Source organism: Cupressus sempervirens, chromosome 9, assembly GCF_028749045.1.
Source record: "Cupressus sempervirens isolate cs-2001-9-10 chromosome 9, ASM2874904v1, whole genome shotgun sequence".
NCBI lineage: Eukaryota > Viridiplantae > Streptophyta > Pinopsida > Cupressales > Cupressaceae > Cupressus > Cupressus sempervirens.
The window spans coordinates 515,412,514-515,432,746 of NC_143126.1; positions in this window are offsets into that span (position 1 = coordinate 515,412,514).

Consider the following 20,233-nt stretch of genomic DNA (forward strand, 5'->3'; position numbering starts at 1 on the left):
AGGGACAACATGAATGTTAGTTATGATCAAGCGTCAGAACATCCAATTGCCGAGTAAAATATTTTTTGCATATTAGTTTGTAATGGCACAAACACTTATGTAAATCATTTTAGCCAACTTCTACACGATATTTTTGGATGTAGAGATAGCTAAGGAGCTAATTATGTCTTTTGCTAGTAGACATCAATCCCTAGGAACTCAAAGTAACCAATCAAAAAAGAAGAAGGACTAAGTGGCAAAAAAATGAATTTTGGATAATTTATTATGATCTATAACCTTCCACAATTATCTATTTAAGAGGGGATCAAACCCTAAATCATAAGGAATGAGAAGGAAGATTGTGAATGCATGAAAAGGATAAGGAAAAAGCTTAAGTTTGGTAGAGAGACCAGACAGAGCAACCTAGAAGTGAAGGGAAAAACATAGCAAATCAGATAAGGAGATCAAATTTAGACATTAAAGAGAGAAGATCCATAATCATATTTGTGAGAGCAAACTGAAGGATCAGGTACTGAGATATTATAATTAGTGTATCAGGGAAAATCTCTTAACACAATGGTTTTAATAGACCTAGTTAAATCTCCTAATGAAATGCTTAATTATTATGAGTTTAAATTCTTTAATCAAGGAAGACTTAACAGTCTTGTAATGCTTTTAACCAAGCAAACCTCTTGCAGGGTAGATCTTCAGAAGTGATAAACTTGTAGCCCCAACAAATGAATTGTGTTGTTGTAACAATGAAGATTTAGGGGTGTCATCCCCACTCTAGGTTTACCTTCACCTTGGAAGGTTTTTGGGTTACCAAAATCTTTGTGTTATGTGTTTACATTTTCATGTTGATGAATGTCATGCATGGTTAGATTTATTTTAGTTTTACAGTTCATGATTATAAGATCTAGATATGAGATGGATTAGGAGTGAATGTAGTTAATCTGTCATTTTGTTCAAGAAGTGAAAAGTTTTATAGATCCTGATTCACCTCCCCCCTCTTAGCATCTTGTTTTCCAATTAAGACTTCCAAAAATTAGTATCAGAGAAGAGTTCTCTTGAAAGAAGTCTAATGCCTTGAGAATTTAGATCTTGGAGATGGAGGCGTACAAATTGGGAAAGATTATTAAGAATCAGATGATTGACATCCAAATCATATTGCAACAACTTGAAGCAAAAAAAGAAGAGTTAAGGAAATCCTTAAAGAAATAGAAAGATATGGCCATTCAATAGAATGACACACTATATAAAGAAGTAGATACCAAAGGATTACTTAATAGTGTAAATTCTAGTGAAAGTGATGCAGCAATAGAAGACCTATTGGAGAAGAACAACATTCTTAGTGAAGAAGTCAGAGGATTGAAGGGAGAACATGAAATTCAGTCAGTAAGACTATATGAAGTGACTGAATAAAAGAAGAAAGTTGAAGAAGAAAAAATCGTGGCTGAAGAAGACAAACGAAAAATTTCAAATAGACTTGAAGAAAGGTCATTTGATGTACATAATCTTACAAACAATTAATTGGAAATGATGAATCAATTGTTACTTGCAAATCAGGAGCTAAACAAAAAGGACGTGGAGATTACAAATTCGAGATCACAAAGTGACCTACTGAGGAATGAATTAAGATCTGAGAAAGAACTTCTAAAACCAATGAATAAACCAAGTGAAGCTATAAGGTACTTTGAAGAACTAATGAGATCACCAAGGTCATCTAGTGATACGTTTGGTTTGGGACATATCAAGCACTCTTCATCTACTGAAGAAGTAGAGTCATCTAAGAGTTGAGAGAAAAGAAATTCAAAACCTAAAGGTAAACCTATGTGTTATCATTGTGGCAAAGTAAGACACACAACAAGCATTTGCAGAAGAAAGAATGGTAAGAAATATCCTAAACTTAATTTTATTGGTAACTACTTCAACTATAAGAAACAAGGACATGAAGCACATGAGTGTAGGTCAAAGTCTAGTGGTACACCTACTACACTTATATTTGAGGGACTTTGCTATATCTGTTAGAAATATGGACATAGAGCTCAAGAATGCAGATCCAAAGCAAAATCCAACTCAACATCTAAAAGGCAAACACATGCACCCAAGCAAGGTAACTCTTACGATTGAAAGTACAACACATGGTATAATTGTCATTATTGTGGAGAGTATGGTCACAGCCCAAAAAATTGCATTAGGACACATTTTAGAGGTAATTATAAGAAATGGTTGAATGGAAACTTAGTTTTCTGTAGTTGTCAGAAGGTTGGACATGTTGGTAAGAACTATAGGACCCGAGCACTAGCACCAAGAAATGAACACATCAAAGGAAAAGGAAAAATTGGCATGGAACCAACAAAGAAGGAGATGAATCAAACTTGGAAAAAGAAAGTAGAAGCTGGAGGTAGTGGATCTAATGAAGTTGAGATCACCCACACCTCATCTAACTAAGAAAAGAAGGTACGTGAGGAACTATACACTTGAATCATATATTACACACCAGTTCCTAACAAGAGATGTGATTAAAAGTCCATATCAACATGAATCAAGATGCACTAGGACAGATCTGTGAGAAGAATTGGGCAAGGGAATCAATTACAGCATCAAGTGTTGAGCATTAGTAATACTATCTATATTGATCGAGCATTGCAATATGGACCAAAAATTTACAATGATCGAGCTAATGTGTTCGTCGAACTAACTGGTATTGATCGAGCTAAGTAATGAAGACTGAGTATTTGAAGGAAAAGAAGCGTAAACACATTTGTGAAGGTTGAAGACAATTGTAAAACACCTACTTCAATACAATGCATTTATTGTAGACCTAATTCAAAAGATTGAAGGTATATATCAAAATTTGAAATTCATTTTCATTTACCTAGTGATTTTAATGCACTCGGGTGATTCACAAGAAATTTTAGCTAAAGAACGAGCAAATCACAATGTGCCATCAACAATATTTGAATGATTAAGTAAGGTTTTAGTGTTGAGTTAAGTTTATTTCAAAATTTTTGAAGTGAAGTTGTTTAAACCCTAGTTTTGAAATGACACCAATTGCATCTATATCTAGGAAAGAGATGTTGAATGGGAAAACAACACACAGATTGTGAGGAATGACAAATGTCCTCCACCCAAATTCATGGCATACTCTAACATTATGATGAATAGAGATGCATTTGGTGCCCTATCATCGATTCCACCTAGAGTCTTAATTGTTCATGATGTTCAATCATGTTACAAGTGCAAGATTGCAGAGATTGGACACTATGAATTATGATTTACTTATGACAAGCTATGTGATAATGGAAATTTGAAAGATGAAAATAAGATCATTGTCAATAAAGGGCTTACTTGTGCTCTAGAATTTTTGAAGGTATTCAAAGTAAAATGGATAAAGATTGTGCTAAGTCAAGTACACGACATGAAATTATGGTTGGAAGGTGGACTGGTAAAGATCAACAAGGTAACCATTCATCGAGTTACTGGTTATTCCACCCTAGACAGAGCAAAGACAATGAGATGTACATCAAAGAACATTGTTGAAGAACAAATAGAGGCCAAGTGGAACAACCGAGGAATGTCCATAAACAAAATTGAAGATCCAGTTATTGACTTTGTTGTGCATGCAATTGTATACAAACCATATAAGTTAAATTGACTAAAAAGTGTTCCTTTCATTGCAATAGACCTAGGTTACAAAATAGTAAAGAAATATCATATTTGTGACCTAGCTGAGCTGCAACTACAACAACTATTAGAAAATCTTGGAGCAATTTGAAAGGTCAAGAAAACTTTGTGTAAGTTTGGATCTTTGCTAGGTTTCATATTTTTCTACATGCAAAATTCATTTCCTACAGTTGGAATAGTTGTATGGGATAGGAATAGACTAGTCACCAAGCAAATTAATGTTTTCATTGAGCAACTGGGTGAAAATTTTGAGACAATCATGGACAACTATTTTGATGAGTTTAAAGGTAAAATGAAGAATATAATGAGGATCCCACAATCGGTGGTGGATCACTAATATGTAGAAATTTGTTTCATGGTAGATACAAATTACACATATGCACAGATGGTGTTACCCAGGGTTGCGTGGTTAAGGCCAATGCAATATGAAGTGAACATAGATGAAATCATTGTAGCAATCACTTTATTTTTATATGAAGGAATAGACAAGAATGCCAAGCCCTTCGACAACTATGAGTTAGCTAAGATTAAAATGTTAATGTAAACCAAAGTGCCTAGAATGGATAAGAAGTGCAAGAAGATGATAATAGATCTTGAGGGCAAGCTTGGAAAAGGACAACTCCAGATAATAGAGTGGAAAGGCAAGGATGAAGAATTTGATAATGAAGGAGAAGAAGATAAAGAAGCTCAAGAATCAAAATGTAAAGAGTTAGTTATTGCCGAGCCCAAGGCAACAAAACAAAAGAATATTGTAATTATTGATCCTAAGGTAAAGGAGGATCTAAAGAAAAATGTGAAGAAGGCAGTTACACCTCCTAAACTTGAGACAAAGAAGAGGATAATAACAAGATCTAAGGCAGCTCAACCCTCAACTACTAAGACAAAGAGAAGCCCAACAAATAGGAAACATACTAAAGAAACTGAATAGAGCCTACCAAAGAGGCCAAGAAGAAAATTGGTTGTCACACTTGATGAGGAGGAGGATGAAGAAGAGGAAACCGAGTCTAATGATTTGAGAAAGCTTCAAATTGTACCTAGATGACCTCCCATGATGATTGATCAAGTAAGTGAGAATATTAGAAACTTAGCTGGTATAACAGGCTTTAAGAAAATTAAGTATGACTCGTTGAATAAGGAAGATGAGGAAAATATATGATGATATGATGATAAAATTTAGATATACACCTATAGAATTAGGCAAAGGTATTCTTGAGGATTTATATAATAAATTAGATACAAAATGGAAGTGGACATTATCTACTAAGAGGTAGATAAGAGAGGCTACAATGGCACAAACAAGTCCTGATTTAGGGAAGACACATATGTCTATTGCCCTAAAAGATTTTACCAAGAAATTCGTACCAAAAGTGAGGGAATACTTTTTTGTGAAGAATAAGGAAGATGAAGTTGAGAATGAAAGCATTTTGATATAAAAGAAAGCATTTGGATTTCTAGTTCCATCGACAAAAGAAGAAAAAGAGGAAGAGGGCAGAGATGTTATCGAATTAGAGAGTCAAGATGATGATAAACTTGACAAACTAGAAGAAGTGAGGAAGTTGGTAGAGGGGAGTGATTAATAAGATGTTGTCACTATAGATGATGTTCTTGATTCATCACCATAGAATCAAAACATATTAACTGAGGAAGACTTGAAAAATGTTGATTCATATACCTTAAACACCTCTCTCCCATGCACCAATCCAGTTTTGTTGTAAATACAAGAATATCCATGAATTGATAGTGCAACAATTGATACTACACAAGTTACATCCTTCACAGTTTATTCATAAATAAGTGTCAAGTAATAGGGGAAGGCAATCATTGTGTTACCATGTTCTGCATATTCTATTGATGGGAAAATAGAAGAGAAAGGGGAAGCAGGTCAATCTGCTCCAGATTCCACAAAGGGAGAAAATAAGATCAAAATATTCAAGCCAACAAAGACCATGAAGCCTAAGGAGCAAGAGGCTATTTGAGCTCTTATTCAGATGTCAAGTGTTGTTCATACTGATACCTTAACTCTTACACCTATTCAATAGGTTACATCAACTCAATAGGAGCACACTGAACAACATACACCAAGACTGAGTACAAAGGGGAAATCATTGCAAATATCACTACCTAGTGACAACACCCCTCGGTCATAGACACTGACACAAAATTTTGACACACTTGAGACTCTAATAAGCTTAGACAAGGTCATTACTTTACCCAAGTATGATCTAGCTAACAATATGACATTGGAGAAAATGCAAGATCTACAAACTTTGCTAAGTCAAAAGACAAAGCAAGAAAAACTAAGGAGGGAGTTCAATAAAAAATAGGTACTCCATGATATAAAAGACATTTTTGTAGATGCTTTTGAGGTTCAGGATGTAAATGGGAAAAAGCCAATTTTGGAACAATTAGTGTATATAGTTGAAAAAGTGGATAATGAAGATATAGAGACCAATGATAAAATGATGATATGGTCTAAGAAAAAGTTTGAGCACAAAGTTTTGGAGAAATTCTCAACATAGCTTGTAATTAGGCAGGTTGAGCTTTCATACTTTTAACCAGTTTGGAAGGAATTTTGACAATTATTCATTCATTGTATACGAAACTTTGTGATGTTGACTTCTTTGCTATGGAAAATCAATGCTCCATTGATCAACTACAAGCAAATTTGAAGGCTTGTGCTAATTCATTGAGAAAAAATGCAAGTTCAAGCTCATATACATATAATAAATTGACATTTGGTCAAGGAAGGTTAGCTAAGCTCATGGCTAAATACAACAACACTAGATATAAACCAATTTCAATACAAACCATCTTGCTACCTCATTTGGAGGTAATACAGAAGGAACTATTATCTGCACAAGATTTGGTTAAGAGGGATACTCATCTCTCAATTGTAGATAGTTTAGTTGATCTAGATTGTCAATCTAGACTTAGGTCTTGGAATTAGCCAGATCAAGATGAAATCAAGGATTAGAGGTGATTTGATCAAATCATAAAATATTTTTGGACAAGTATCAGTTGACCCTTACAAACCCCATGCCATAGAGTGTCAAAAACAAGGGTGAAAACATTCATGATATCATTCATAGGGGCAATTAAATCAGAATGATCAGAACCACAAAAAGGAAAATCAAATGAGTTAGCATTAGAAATTACAAGAGATCACAAAATCAAAAACATGTACATATATTATGTATACCCGAGTAAAGATTTTTTTGAAGGCCGAATCACAGTCTAAGGGGGAGTGCTAATTTTGATATTTTGGAATTGGTAAGTCTTGACAAAGTGTTTTTTCCACTAATGTCAAAGGGGGAGATTGTTGATCTCTAAGCCTTGTTGCCTATTAGTGTCCAACGCTGAGTCATTTTCTAGACAACGTTGATAAGTCATCATTGAGACCGAGCCATCCTAAGAAGGCAGAGCTACATGGACTTGCTTATATTTCACTACATATTGAACAAGTCAAAGGTTGTCGAGCATCCTAGTAGAGATCGATGTATAATACATGCTGTGTGAAACATGTAGAGACCAAGCGATGTAAAGATAACTTATGCCGAGTGAGTTCATACATGCCAAGCCTATAAAAGTCGAGTGACAACATGAATGTTAGTTTTGACTAAGCGTCAAAATATTCAATTGCTAATTAAAATAATTTTTGCATATAAGTTTGTATTGGTACAAACAATTGTGTAAATTATTTTAGCCAACTTCTACATGATATTTTTGGATTGTAGAGATAGCTAAGGAGATAATTATGCATTTTATCAGAGGACATCAATCCCTAAGAATGTATTGTAACCAATAAAAAAAATAGGACTAAGCCTCAAAATAATGAATTTTGGATCGTTGATTATGATCTAGAACCTTCCATGATTATCTATTTAAGAGAGGATCGACCCCTAAATCATAAGGAATGCAAAAGAAAACCATGAATGTGTGAAATGGCTATGGACAGAGCAAGGAAGGCTAAGTTTGATAGAGAGATCAGATAGAACAACCTAGAAGTGAAGGTCAAAACAGAGAAAATTAGATAAGGAGATCAAATTTAGACATTGAAGAGAGAAAATCCATAATCAACTTTGGGTGAGAATATTGAAGGATTGGGTATTGAGACATTATAATCAGTGTATCGGGACAAATATCTTAATGGAGTGGTTTAAATAGGCTTTGTTAAATCTCCTAACATAGTGATTACCTCATTTTTAGTTTAAATCCTTTAATCAAGCTAGAATTAAAAGTCTTGTAATACTTTTAACCAAGTAGACCCCTTAGGGTAGATCATCAGAAGTGATCAAATTGTAGCCATAACAAGAGAACTTTGTTGTTGCAGTAGTGAAGATTTGTGGTTGTCATCCCCACCCCATGTTTACTTCACCTTGGAGGGTTTTTGGGTTGCCAAAATCTTTGTGTTATGTGTTTACATTTTCATGTTGATGGATGTCATGCATAGTTAGATTTATTATGGTTTTATAGTTCATGATTATAAGATCTTGATATGAGATGGATTATGAGTGAGTGCAATTAATTTGTTATTTTTTTCAAGAAGTGAAAAGTTTTATAGATCCCGATTCACCCCCCCTCTCAGTATCTTGTTTCCCAATAAAGACTTCCAATAGTTTCTTCTTTACTAGTCACTCTGGACTGAGATGTTTTATTTGGTTTATGTCCTAAAAAATTTCTACAATCCTTAACATTGAATTTGAACTCTTAATTTATTGGATGTGAGTTTGAACTTACAGGTAGATATTCTATTTTTATGAAGCCATCTTTTAAAATTGGTACTATCTACTAGCTGAGAGCTTATATTTGAAACTGGAAGCTTGTGATATGCCTTATAAATGGAGCTTTTACATTTCCATCACCCTTCAGCCCCTTGTGAATTTATTTAAGTATAACTATGTTGTATGTTATTCATGCCTTCTTTATTTATGTTAACTTCAATTATTTTTCCATTTGAGGGAAGATTGAAAGATGAAACAAATATTTTGGAGATTCATGTTGTTGTATTAATGGATTTGATTTCATATTTCAGCAATACCATATGCACCACCACATATATTTTCCTTGATATAAGGAAAAATAACACCCACTTATTTAACCATACTAGAAACTGATCTTTTATTATTTGTTGCATGCCACGTTCCAAGGGATATTTGATTTCTAACATTACACCATATCTGTGAGATGAATAACACTTAACTTTGTTGATTTTGATATAACTATGGCCTCTTGTTTATAGTTGTTCCAGATTCTTATTATACCCATGTTTACGTAAGTAATTGCACCTTGTACCTTCTTAAAAAGAATAATTTGTATTTCCCTATTCAGTACCTAGTCATTATTTTGCAACCTTTTCTATTTATTGGTACTTTATCAATTTTTAGAAAATACAAGAGTTACTTCGTAAATACTGAAACATGTGCAACCTTGTAAAAATCAAAATCCTCTTACTCCTTTGATAAAAATATCAACTTTTTTATATGATATTACTCTGTATTTTAAATTCTTGTCAATATTTTATGACTTCAATCTTAATGCAATTCTCTTCTTTCTAGTGGATTTCTTTAACCATTATTGAATATTTTCAAACCAAAAAGTTGGAAATTGCATTTTGGCCCTTTAATGGTGGATATATTATCAAATGACTCAAATGATCACATTTTGTATGTATCAGTAGCCTTTGAGTAATGCTCCCTTGTGAAGTATGTAAGTATATATCACATCTTAAAACTTTATTATGTCATGTCACCTAGAATTTTGTACATTCAAGTACTTAATACTCTTTCTTTTGAACACAACACCAGATGTTGAAGTTGATAAAAGATCAACCCCATAGCTCCCAAGAATCACCTGCATGCAAACACCTATGACAAAAAGGGAGAAGCAAAAAGCTATGGAGGCTAGAATTGCTAGATCCATAGATGAGACATTATTGATGAGAAAAAGAAAAGAGATTGCTATAATCAAAAGTGAATAAATAAATTACAAAGAGATCAATCCTTATAAAAGGAGATCAAAACCCCGACAGGTAAAACCTAGGTTGTGTGATAATAATTAATAATTATATGCCTAAAGTTTAGCTTAAGTAAACTAGAGATAATAAGTGACTTAATAATTAAATCAAAATGATTTAATTAATAAGGCAATAACTTATTACTCTAACATATATCACATCTTAAAACTTTATTATGTCATGTCACCTAGAAGTTTGTACATTCAAGTACTTATACTCTTTCTTTTGAACACAACACCAGATGTTGAAATCTTTTAGATGCCAAAACATGAAACAAGAAAAATACCTTATACAAACCACCATGGAAATTTGAAAACCTTAGTATGATTATCTAAGTATTTGAACCATATTTGAAAGTGCACTTGAGGTTGCTTTAAACTTGTTTGAAACCCTTGTACGCTCTAAATGGCCTTTTGTTGAAATGTCCTTATGTTTGAAATTTGAAATCTTTGTGCTTGAAATCTACATTTAAATGACTCAAAGGTTTCATAATGAATTTTTGTGTCCCTTCAACAACCTTATGTCCAACGAGTCTTCAAATTCTCCAAGATTTAACTGAAATGTCTCATACCTAAAACTTATGTACATCTCTTTAACAATCTCTTCTTAATCTTCAGTCTTCACCCCTTCTTGATTCAACTAGAAGGTTTCACACTTGTGATTTATGTGTGTCCCTTCAATGATCTCCTCAAAAACTTCAAAAAACTACATTGTATCAATCAAAAACTCCCATACTTGTAATGAATATATGTCGCCTCAACAGTTGCCTCAAAATCTCTGATTTTCATACCTATATCTTCACATAAAACAAATTTATTAGTATAAACATGTTGTGGTTTCTCCTTTGCTTTTTGTATATGATTGATTTACATTTTTTTTTTAAGGAGAATAGATAACATCGATTGTCATGTTCTTTTTTTCCCAAGCTCAGACATTTCATGTGACTGGTATCATTTTTTTCCTTCTCTTCAGGTTTGGCAACAAGGATGCGAGAACTTGGGGACTCCATCAAGTTAAACATGGTCGCCTCTATACCAGGCAATGATGAAATCATTTATCTCTTTTAATATTTTTTGTTCTTTGTTGAATGATCAATGTACATTGCTCATGTGTAGATATTTGAACATTCTTGAGAATGCTTTCAAAAACTTCTTTGATTTTTTTAATAGTTATCACAACTTGTGTGGACTTAATACTATACTTTCCTTTAATAAAATAAAAATATCTTTTGTACATGTATTCTTTTGAGATTTTTCTGCAAACTATAAACCTTTTGAGTACTTTGAAAAAAAGGTTCAAATTCACTTAATAATTCAACTCAACATGCAACCATGATTTGATAATTTGTTATACTTAATCAACAATGAATATATACCCCACTTAACCTATTTTGACATAGACTGTAATGACCCATACCAATAGGCCACTAAACAAAACCCTAAATTTAATACACTGCTAAAATATATTGCTGAAATAAAAGAAATAATAGTGCCAATGTATTCATTCAATGAAAACCAATTGTTTTTACAAATGATATGGCAATTTTCAGCACCCAAAACATTATGACATGGCACATTATAGAGAAACCCTAACTGGCTGTATACAATTGAGAACTTTTTGCAACTACAAATTGAAATGAAGAACCTGGATTGATCAAATGGTGGAGACTGAATGCTGAAAATGATATGGTGAAAGTGCAACTCCATTGGAAACTCCAAACCAGCAATTAAGCACAAGTGAAAGGGCTGAAATATCCTTCCCACAGCTGCAATGATTTAGGTGATCTTTCACACCCTCAAAATTGCGTACCAATTGAGAGTTTTCGTTCTCAATGACCAATTGTGACTACTTGCAGAAACCCTAGGCTCCACAACACACATAAGTAAAAATCAATAATAAAACTCGATGATGGGAAATGAGCCTTCAATGCCTATTTATTCTTTTTTCCTTGATAGGTCGGCCTCCTTTTTAATTTTTCTCCGCTTCTTCCAGCAACCTCTAGAAGATTTTTTTTTTTTTTTTAAAGTTATAAAGTTACCTTGTAATATATATATTTTTAATTGATAACTTTATAATTAACTCCTCCAAAAAAATGGGACATTACATAGACAATAAGATTAGGAAAACACAGGAAAAAATTGCATATGTAGTGAAAATAGTTAACATTTTTGGTGACCTCTCAAGGGTGTTTGCGTGCTAAAAAAAAACAAACCAATTGCCTTATGCATAACCATTGGGCACAAAGTCCTCTTCAAAATTAGAAAACTAAATCTTCTCAAATTTTTAGAAAATATTATCAAACTTAGAAAACTGAAAAACTATTTCTGAAATAAACACACCTCACTAAACCAAACTGAAACTAAAACCTAAAAATTGAAGAAAACCACCAAATCTGAAAGTTGTGATTAAATCCTGCATCTGTCCATCATGATTACTATGATGTAGATTATGCATTTAGGACTATTATCTCCTCCTTTTGTCTTTTTTATATGAAATAAATCATCTATGTAATGGTAATGATGACTGACAGATGTTGGATTTTACCCCTGCTTGTAGATTTTTGTACTTAAAACACTTATTTATGCAATCTTCCATAAGCATGTGTATATGTTTGTCTACAAGGTTTTTGTGTGAGTGGTATGCCTGGAGTGAACAAAATCTCCTTCTTATATTTCTACTATGAAGCATATCATTGATAGAATAACTTTGAAGGTGAGCATATACATATCTTTGTAGCAGCTTGTATGAATATGTACAAAACACTTATTGAAAAAAAAAACTTGCAACTTGTGACAGGAAGATAAATGACTTGTCTATCTCCCATATTATTATAAGGATGTTATAACTTGCTTCCTTGAATGACCATTGTCTCTTTTATACATTTTATTGTTGTATAAAGTATAACACTCATGCAATAATATAAAAGGTAGGAAGTTGATCATCTTATGTCACATCTTGCAGAGCAAAAGAAACAATTGCTTCAAGAGAACTTGAAACAATCTTGTTATTTATGATGTTGTAATCAATTAGAACCTGGCTTTTAATATATGATAGCAAAATAAGTTCCATGCTATATGTGAATAAACTTATTTTGACAAAAGCTATACAGTCCCAACAATATTATTATGATTTTTTTCCACTTCTAGTAGCTGAAAATTCTAAGGTATAATGTGTGACACTTAATCTATTGTGAAGTGTAGATATTGTTTATGATTCAAACCATCAAAAAGCGTTCCATATTTTTCATTATGCATGATGTGTAGATTTTGCAACAACTTAACCATGATGTACTATATGTTGCACCTTTTGGAAATTAACAATTGACAACACACCAAAGCTGACAACTGAACATGTTGAAACAACACTTATTGAAAATTGATCAAACTTAGATTCTATTGTGCCAAGGCACTTATTAAAATCTCAAAATTACCTCAATAACATTGCTTGAGGTGAATTCCATTTACTAGAATTCCTAACTCCTCTCCTTCAAGTGTAAATAGATGGAAAGCATTGTGTGGCATAGTGGTTTATAATATATGGACCAACCCACATGGCATCAAATTTTGTATGCTTTCCAAGCCTACTTTTTAATTCACCCCATTTCAATACAACATCTCCTAGCTAGAAATTCTTAGAAGATGCTCTCTTATCAAATGTCCTAATCATTTGAGTTGGATGAAGCTCAATTTTTTTAAAGACATATATCCTTTTTTCCTCTAATTCATTGACTTGAGCTAGCCTTACTATCATAGGCTCCTCGTCAATTATGTTTAATTGATGCATACAATCTAATGTTGGAAACTCAACTGAAATAGGTAATCTAGCTTCCTTAACATAAACCATCATGTAAGGAGACATACTAGTTGACCTTTTAGGAGTTATTCTATTAGCCTAAAGTGTTGATTTCAGCTTCTCATTCCAAGAATGTTGATTTCCTTCCAATATCTTCTTTATAATGTGAACAAGGTTCTTGTTAGTGCATTCAACTTGTGCATTACACTATGGGTAATAATTTGATGAAGTATTCAGAAACACACATTTCTTAACAATTCATTTTGAAATTTTGTTTCTTGTAAATGCAAGTGCATTGTTTGAAATAATTGAATTTGGTATGCCAAACTTGCAAATTAAATGATTATAGAAAATTAAAATAACAATCTCATTTGTATCTTTAAGAGTAACTGATACAATCCACTTTGTAAAATAATTAGTGGCTGCCGATACCCACCTATGACCTGCACTTGAAGGTGGATTAGTGACGTTAATAAAGTCTAGATCCCATTTCATAAATGGATGGTCCACTTGAATAGATTGCAAGGGTAGTGCTGCTACTTTCACTTTACCAACAAAAAATGAACATTGTTTACATTTCCTTACTGAAGAATGTGCATCCTTAAACATACTTGGCCAAAAATAGTCTGCCTTATTACTTCAAGAGTTATAGCTCTTGGTGAGAAATGGCCTCCAACTAGCCCTACATGAAACTGATGCAAAATATGCTAAATCTAATCTGGTTAATACATCTCAACAAAACACCTTGCAAGTCCTTTTTAAATAAAATAACATTCAATAAACAATAATGAATAGCATGCAATCTATAATACCTTCATTTTGACCTTTCCAAACCTTTAGGACAACATCTTTTTTTGCAAGAAAACAATCATATTGTTCACCCAATTATTATGAATATTTGGATCACCAATATGTTCATCATCAAGGTAAGCTAAAATAACATTAGCATAATCATTTAAATCATTATTTCTATTTCTATCAAGTTGTTTGCACAAACCTTCATGTTTTACCAATCTAGTAACCTTGATTTCAATAACATATTCCATAGCCTTGGTATTTTAACCTTCTCTTTTAGTATTTAAATCCTTATTTAACAAGAAATCCTTAACTGAAGGATGTGAAAACATTAGTTTGATCTTATTATTTGAAGGCATGTGCCTAAATTTCTTCAAACTTCTTATAACAACAAGAACACACTTTTACACAAATGTATAATACAATTCATAATCTTTAAGTCCTTGACTAAAAAATGCTAATGGTTTTTCAAAACCTTCATCATTTTTTTTTGTACTTAAAAAGAAACAATATTATCAATGTTTTCATAAGCATTTAAATAAAATCTTTTGAAAAATTAGAATTTAATAATGTGGGAGCAACAACTAATGCTTTCTTTATCAACTCAAAACTACATTTTCCTTCTTTAGTCCAACTCAATGTCATGTTTTTTCTAAGCATAGTTGTTAATGGAATTAAAAATTCAACAATATTTGGAATAAACATCCTTACAAAGTTAACCATATCACGAAAAATTTGGAGTCCTTTCTTATGAGTTGGAAGTGGTAAAGCAAGAATGACACTTACTCTTTCAGGTTCAATAATGATGCTTTCTTTAGAAATAGTAAATCTCAATAATTTATCTTCATAAACAACAAATACACTTTTATTTGGATTTAAAGAAATACCATATTCCTTTCATCTTTCAAATATAACTCTCAAGTGTTGAAAATGATTTGATGCATTCTTAGAAAAATAGTAACATCATCAAGATAAACAAGTACAAACCTATACACCAAGTCTAGGAAAGTCTTATCCATTGTTTTCTAAAAGGTTGCACCTGCATTTGATAAACCAAATGACATCTCTGATAAGCCATAGCTCCCTATTTGGTTGTAAATATTGTATTAAATATGTCCTCTTCTTTTACCAAAATTTGGTTATAACTAGAGAAACCATCAAGTAATGAAAATCATTCTGAACCTAAAACCATTTGTAAAATTTGCTCCATTGAAGGAAAAAGATGTCTATCTTCAATGAAGCTCTGTTCAAATCATAGAAATCAACATACAATCTAATTTCTCCATTCTTTTTCCTAACTGTTACCAAATTTCGTATGCAAGAAGTATGTTTGATTGGGAATATTATGTTGCTCTCAATGAGTTTATTTAATTCTTTGATCATAAGGGGCTCTAATTTAGGATTTACTAGCATTTTTTTTGGTCTAATTACTTTTGCACTGGGTTCTAACTCAATGGTATTATGAGCAATATCAAGATCAAATCCTTTTAAATTTGAATAATTCCATGCAATAATATCATGAAACTTATTGCAAAAAAAAAAGGTTTGATGTTCTTCAGGAGTACATACCTTTCCAAGTTTCAACATCTTGTTTTTTGCAAGTTTAATCTCTTCATTATGTTCTTCTTTAATCTACAAGCTAGATTTATCTTGCTTTAGCTCAATGTTGAAAATTGATTCTAAGGTAACTAAACCTTTGGGTAGCTTATTTATCCTTAATTAAATAATCTGGTCATCATATTGATCATGTAGTTTATATTGGTTTGGCTGAGTAAATTCATATTCTTGTCTTAAAAAATTAACAATATGTTGATTAGATTCAAAAACTTGCCAATTTTAAACATTATTTAGTACAACAGGTCTAACAATCACTTCTGCATAATTTTGTCCTTTAACTTTGCTAATTTCAGTTTGAAAAGTATATTGTGCACCAATTGTAACAAGCTTATCATCATGTTTATTTTGATTTCTAGGAATAGATTGCAAGGTAAAAGCTTTTAATCCTTCAATTAAATCCCATTCAACATGCTTATAACTTTTCAAAAGATCATTTTTAGTTGTTAAAATACCTCCAAATTTATCAAGAATAAGTTCTGAATCTCCATAAACTTGTAAACAATTAATACCTTTTTCATGGCGCATTTCAAGCCATGCACAAGTGCTTCATATTCAACAATATTATTGGTACACCTTAAAGTAAATTTGAAAGACATATAATACCTTTCATTTACTGGTGAAATCAATTTACATCCTCCTCCTGCACCTATTTTGTTGTGTGACCCATCAAAAAATAATTTACAAACAATATTATCTTGTTGTTGTGAACTTAAATCTACACTTTTCATGACATTTGGTAAGAAATTAGTAGTTTCATGAATATCATAATTGCCCAAACTTGCTTCCTCTACATGTTCCTCTGTAATTTTAGTAGTTTTAGTAGTCCACACATCTAATATTATAAAAATAACATTTTCTATTTGCATTTGGGACCCATGAACAATATTAATTTCCTCTTGATCAAACAAAACATCTATTGTCTCATTTTTTAGTACTAACAATATGATATTCTATGCAATCTTTTGCAATAGGTTTAGATGGAATAGTGACCTTAGTACCATACCTAGTGTGAAAAAGCACATGAGACCAATCTATGGTTAAATAACCTCCAATTTTGGTAGTGAAATCATGTGGTAGGTATATAGAAAAATAGGGAGGCAAGTTAATACACTAGTACTTTTGGGGGTCATTTTTTATAGCAAGACAATCAAATTTAGCATCAAAATTTTGATGTTGTCGAGGATATAAACAAAAAAGAAAAGAAAAGTGAAACTTAATTTGTTCACATAGAAAAGTGTGGGGGCGTGGGAGGGAGGCTTCAGGAAGAGTTTTACAATGTCGTTGAAGGTAAGTCTTTTTTGAATAACCTGAGCCGATACTTTTCTAGCACCATTTCATTGTCTTGAGATGTTTCGATTGGAATTGACAAGTAGTTGCAGATTATATTATCATTTCCTATTCATGAATTTTGCATGACCCTAGAAACTTTGTGACAATTTATGTAAACCTCACCCAAACTAAAGTGTTGTGCATTCTCCTTCAGGGCTTTGCATTTATCGTGCATTTGTGAGTTTTGTGCTATGAGTTATTTATCAGTGTCATTTTGTCAAAATGTTGGAGGGAAATAATTAGAAAATACCCTAATGCACAATGACCTACAAATCTCCACTAACATATTTGAGTGAACAACGTATTTCTTTTGACCCCACAACAATGGAAGAACTAATGAACCCTAAGTATGAAGAGGCTTATAAAGTAATCAAACAACATCATAGAGACATATTTTAAATGTAGACTGAGGGGTTTCGATGTGTGGATTATCTAATAAATCGTAGAAAATATGTCTCTATCTAAGTGTTGAACCATTGTCTGAGGATTAGCAATTTGTGTCACTGTGGACACCATAGCCAAAGTCTCTTGGTTGCTCCTTACCAGTGGCTATCCAACCTCTTTGCAAGATTTTTTATGACCAAAATGAGGCTATCACTATCATTAAAGGCCAAGGGACCAAATCAGATTACTTACCCAAACATTGGAAGCATGTGGTTCAATTTTTTATTTCCTACATAGCATGTGAGGGAAGGTATAAGTATCTAAAGCCCACCATTTTAGGTTGTTGTTGCATTTACAAAGGGGGGAACTTGTTAATGTTCCATTCTATCTATACCCATCCTAATCCTCAATTTTGAAGTCTTCCCTTCACCCGTGGCATATTTCAATCTTCCTCTACCTTATTTTCTTTGTCAAATTTAGAGCCTTTTTTGATATAAGACTTGTTAGAGATTATGGACTCTCCCAAGCAAGAAACCATGCTTAAGAACACTTCAAAATCAAGGATTAGGATGGAATTCAATAGGATTTTCATAAAACTTTCTAGGGACTAATTTCTAAAACATGTTTTAATAGTTCATTGTCTTTCAATATTTTCTCAAAATTTATGTTAGGACTTACATTTGGATTGACAATGGACTAACTAAAGGGAGGTTAGTTATAACACTTTAGGAGTAAATGGAGGGCCTTAGTTTAAGTCTTTGTTAGTTAAAATAATTTGTAGTTACACATATTGAAAGACATAAAATCATTGTGATATTGCTATGATGATTCAATCATGTAGTTTTTTTTAGTCAAATTTATTGGCATGCAGAAATTTTGAACATTTTGGTTGTAATATGTCAAACCTACTGTGAAAATTGAACTCTCATTTATACCTTGGATCAGTGCCCTTTTATCCTTAAAAATCATGGAGATTGTTATTAAGAAATTCTTGACTTAATAATGTATGATAATTTACAACATATGACAACTCTTAGACATCATATGTGTTCTTTTTCTAGAATTAATTGTTACCTGTATTGTAAATTACACCTATGTGTATGCCTTAATTTTCTTGAACTAATCAAATCCAAAATGAGCTATAGGTACCACCAAATAGGCATCTGTCAGATTTGTCTTCCTCAAGTGAGGGAAATGCGGGAATAGAAGAGGAAAATGAGACATGTAATAGGTTTACAAAAGAGAGACAAACTAGAGGGCAAAAGATTAGAAGAAAATTCAATAAATGCATGCAATTTTTCCTTACTCAAGAAGGATCATGTTCTAATGATGATTACACAAAGGGCAACATCAAGGTTCCCTTGAGGTACACACATCTTGAGAAAGAATGGGTACCTAAGGAATTACCTCTAATTAACACCAATTTTTGTGTTAATGAGGGGATATATCGCATAGCTCCATCATCATTAAATGGTTTGGGCCTATTTTCCATGGATGGCATAAAGGTTGATTATAAAAAATTCATTGAATTGATGGAGTATGTAGGACCTTGTTACAATTACAAAAATTGGATGTAGATAGTTCAATAAAAAAAAAGTATGCATAGGTATGCATTGTCAGCAAATTATTTGCAATGGAAAGAAAATGATCAAAGTAAAGGACTTGTTGTGTACATTGATGGAATACCAAAAGCAATAGGGAACGTTGTAGGTTTTATAAATAGTATGCATCCTGGGTCAACTAATAAGCAACCCAATTACATTTTTGAGGCACATGAGGGTAATTGTGTTTTTTTATGTGCGTTAAAATCAATAAGTTCAGGGGAAGAGTTGCTAATAGATTACAATTTGAATTGCATAGATACAAAGAAAGTTACTATCATGGGACTTGTAAGTACTATATATGTAAAATTTAAACTAATTACTTCCAATTAGAACTCTAATATACAATATACCATTTTAATAATAAGTTTTTTTTGCTAAGTGGACTATTCCTTTCATTATGCTGATGTTTATATATATATTCTTTTCCATAGAGCGACATGGCCAATCCATCATATGACAGAGGCAGGGATGTTGCTCCCACCTCTTCTCCAACACAGGTAAACCTTCTGTATAAAAATTAATGCAATTGTAATTTTACAAAATCTCATATTAATATGTTACTTTTGTGAAGGTTTTGGACTTGTTTTAATTGTTTTACTAATATTTTTTATCACAATTTGATTCATAGCTAAAGGGAAAAGAACATATTGCACAAGAGCAATTACTTGCTGATATGGCAGCCATAGTATTATGCGATGATGACATTGCATATAGTACTGACCCTCTAACCCTATGTAAAAAGACCCTTAATACTTTCAATCTATAAATTCTTGGGCTTGTGATGGATCCACGTCCAATAGAAGAGAAAGAGGCCACAAGAAATGAATTGTGCCATAGAGCATGCTATCTGGAAGTAATCAACAATGAGTCTTTTGCTAGGACAATAGTTCAATAAACCTTTATGTTTTATACTAATTTATGGATCATGAACCACAATATGTATGTTTTGTTACATGATTTTTTGAGACCACACCGAGTTCTTCCACCTGACGTGGGTACTAGTGTATATCTTACAGGTATGTGATTTCAATTC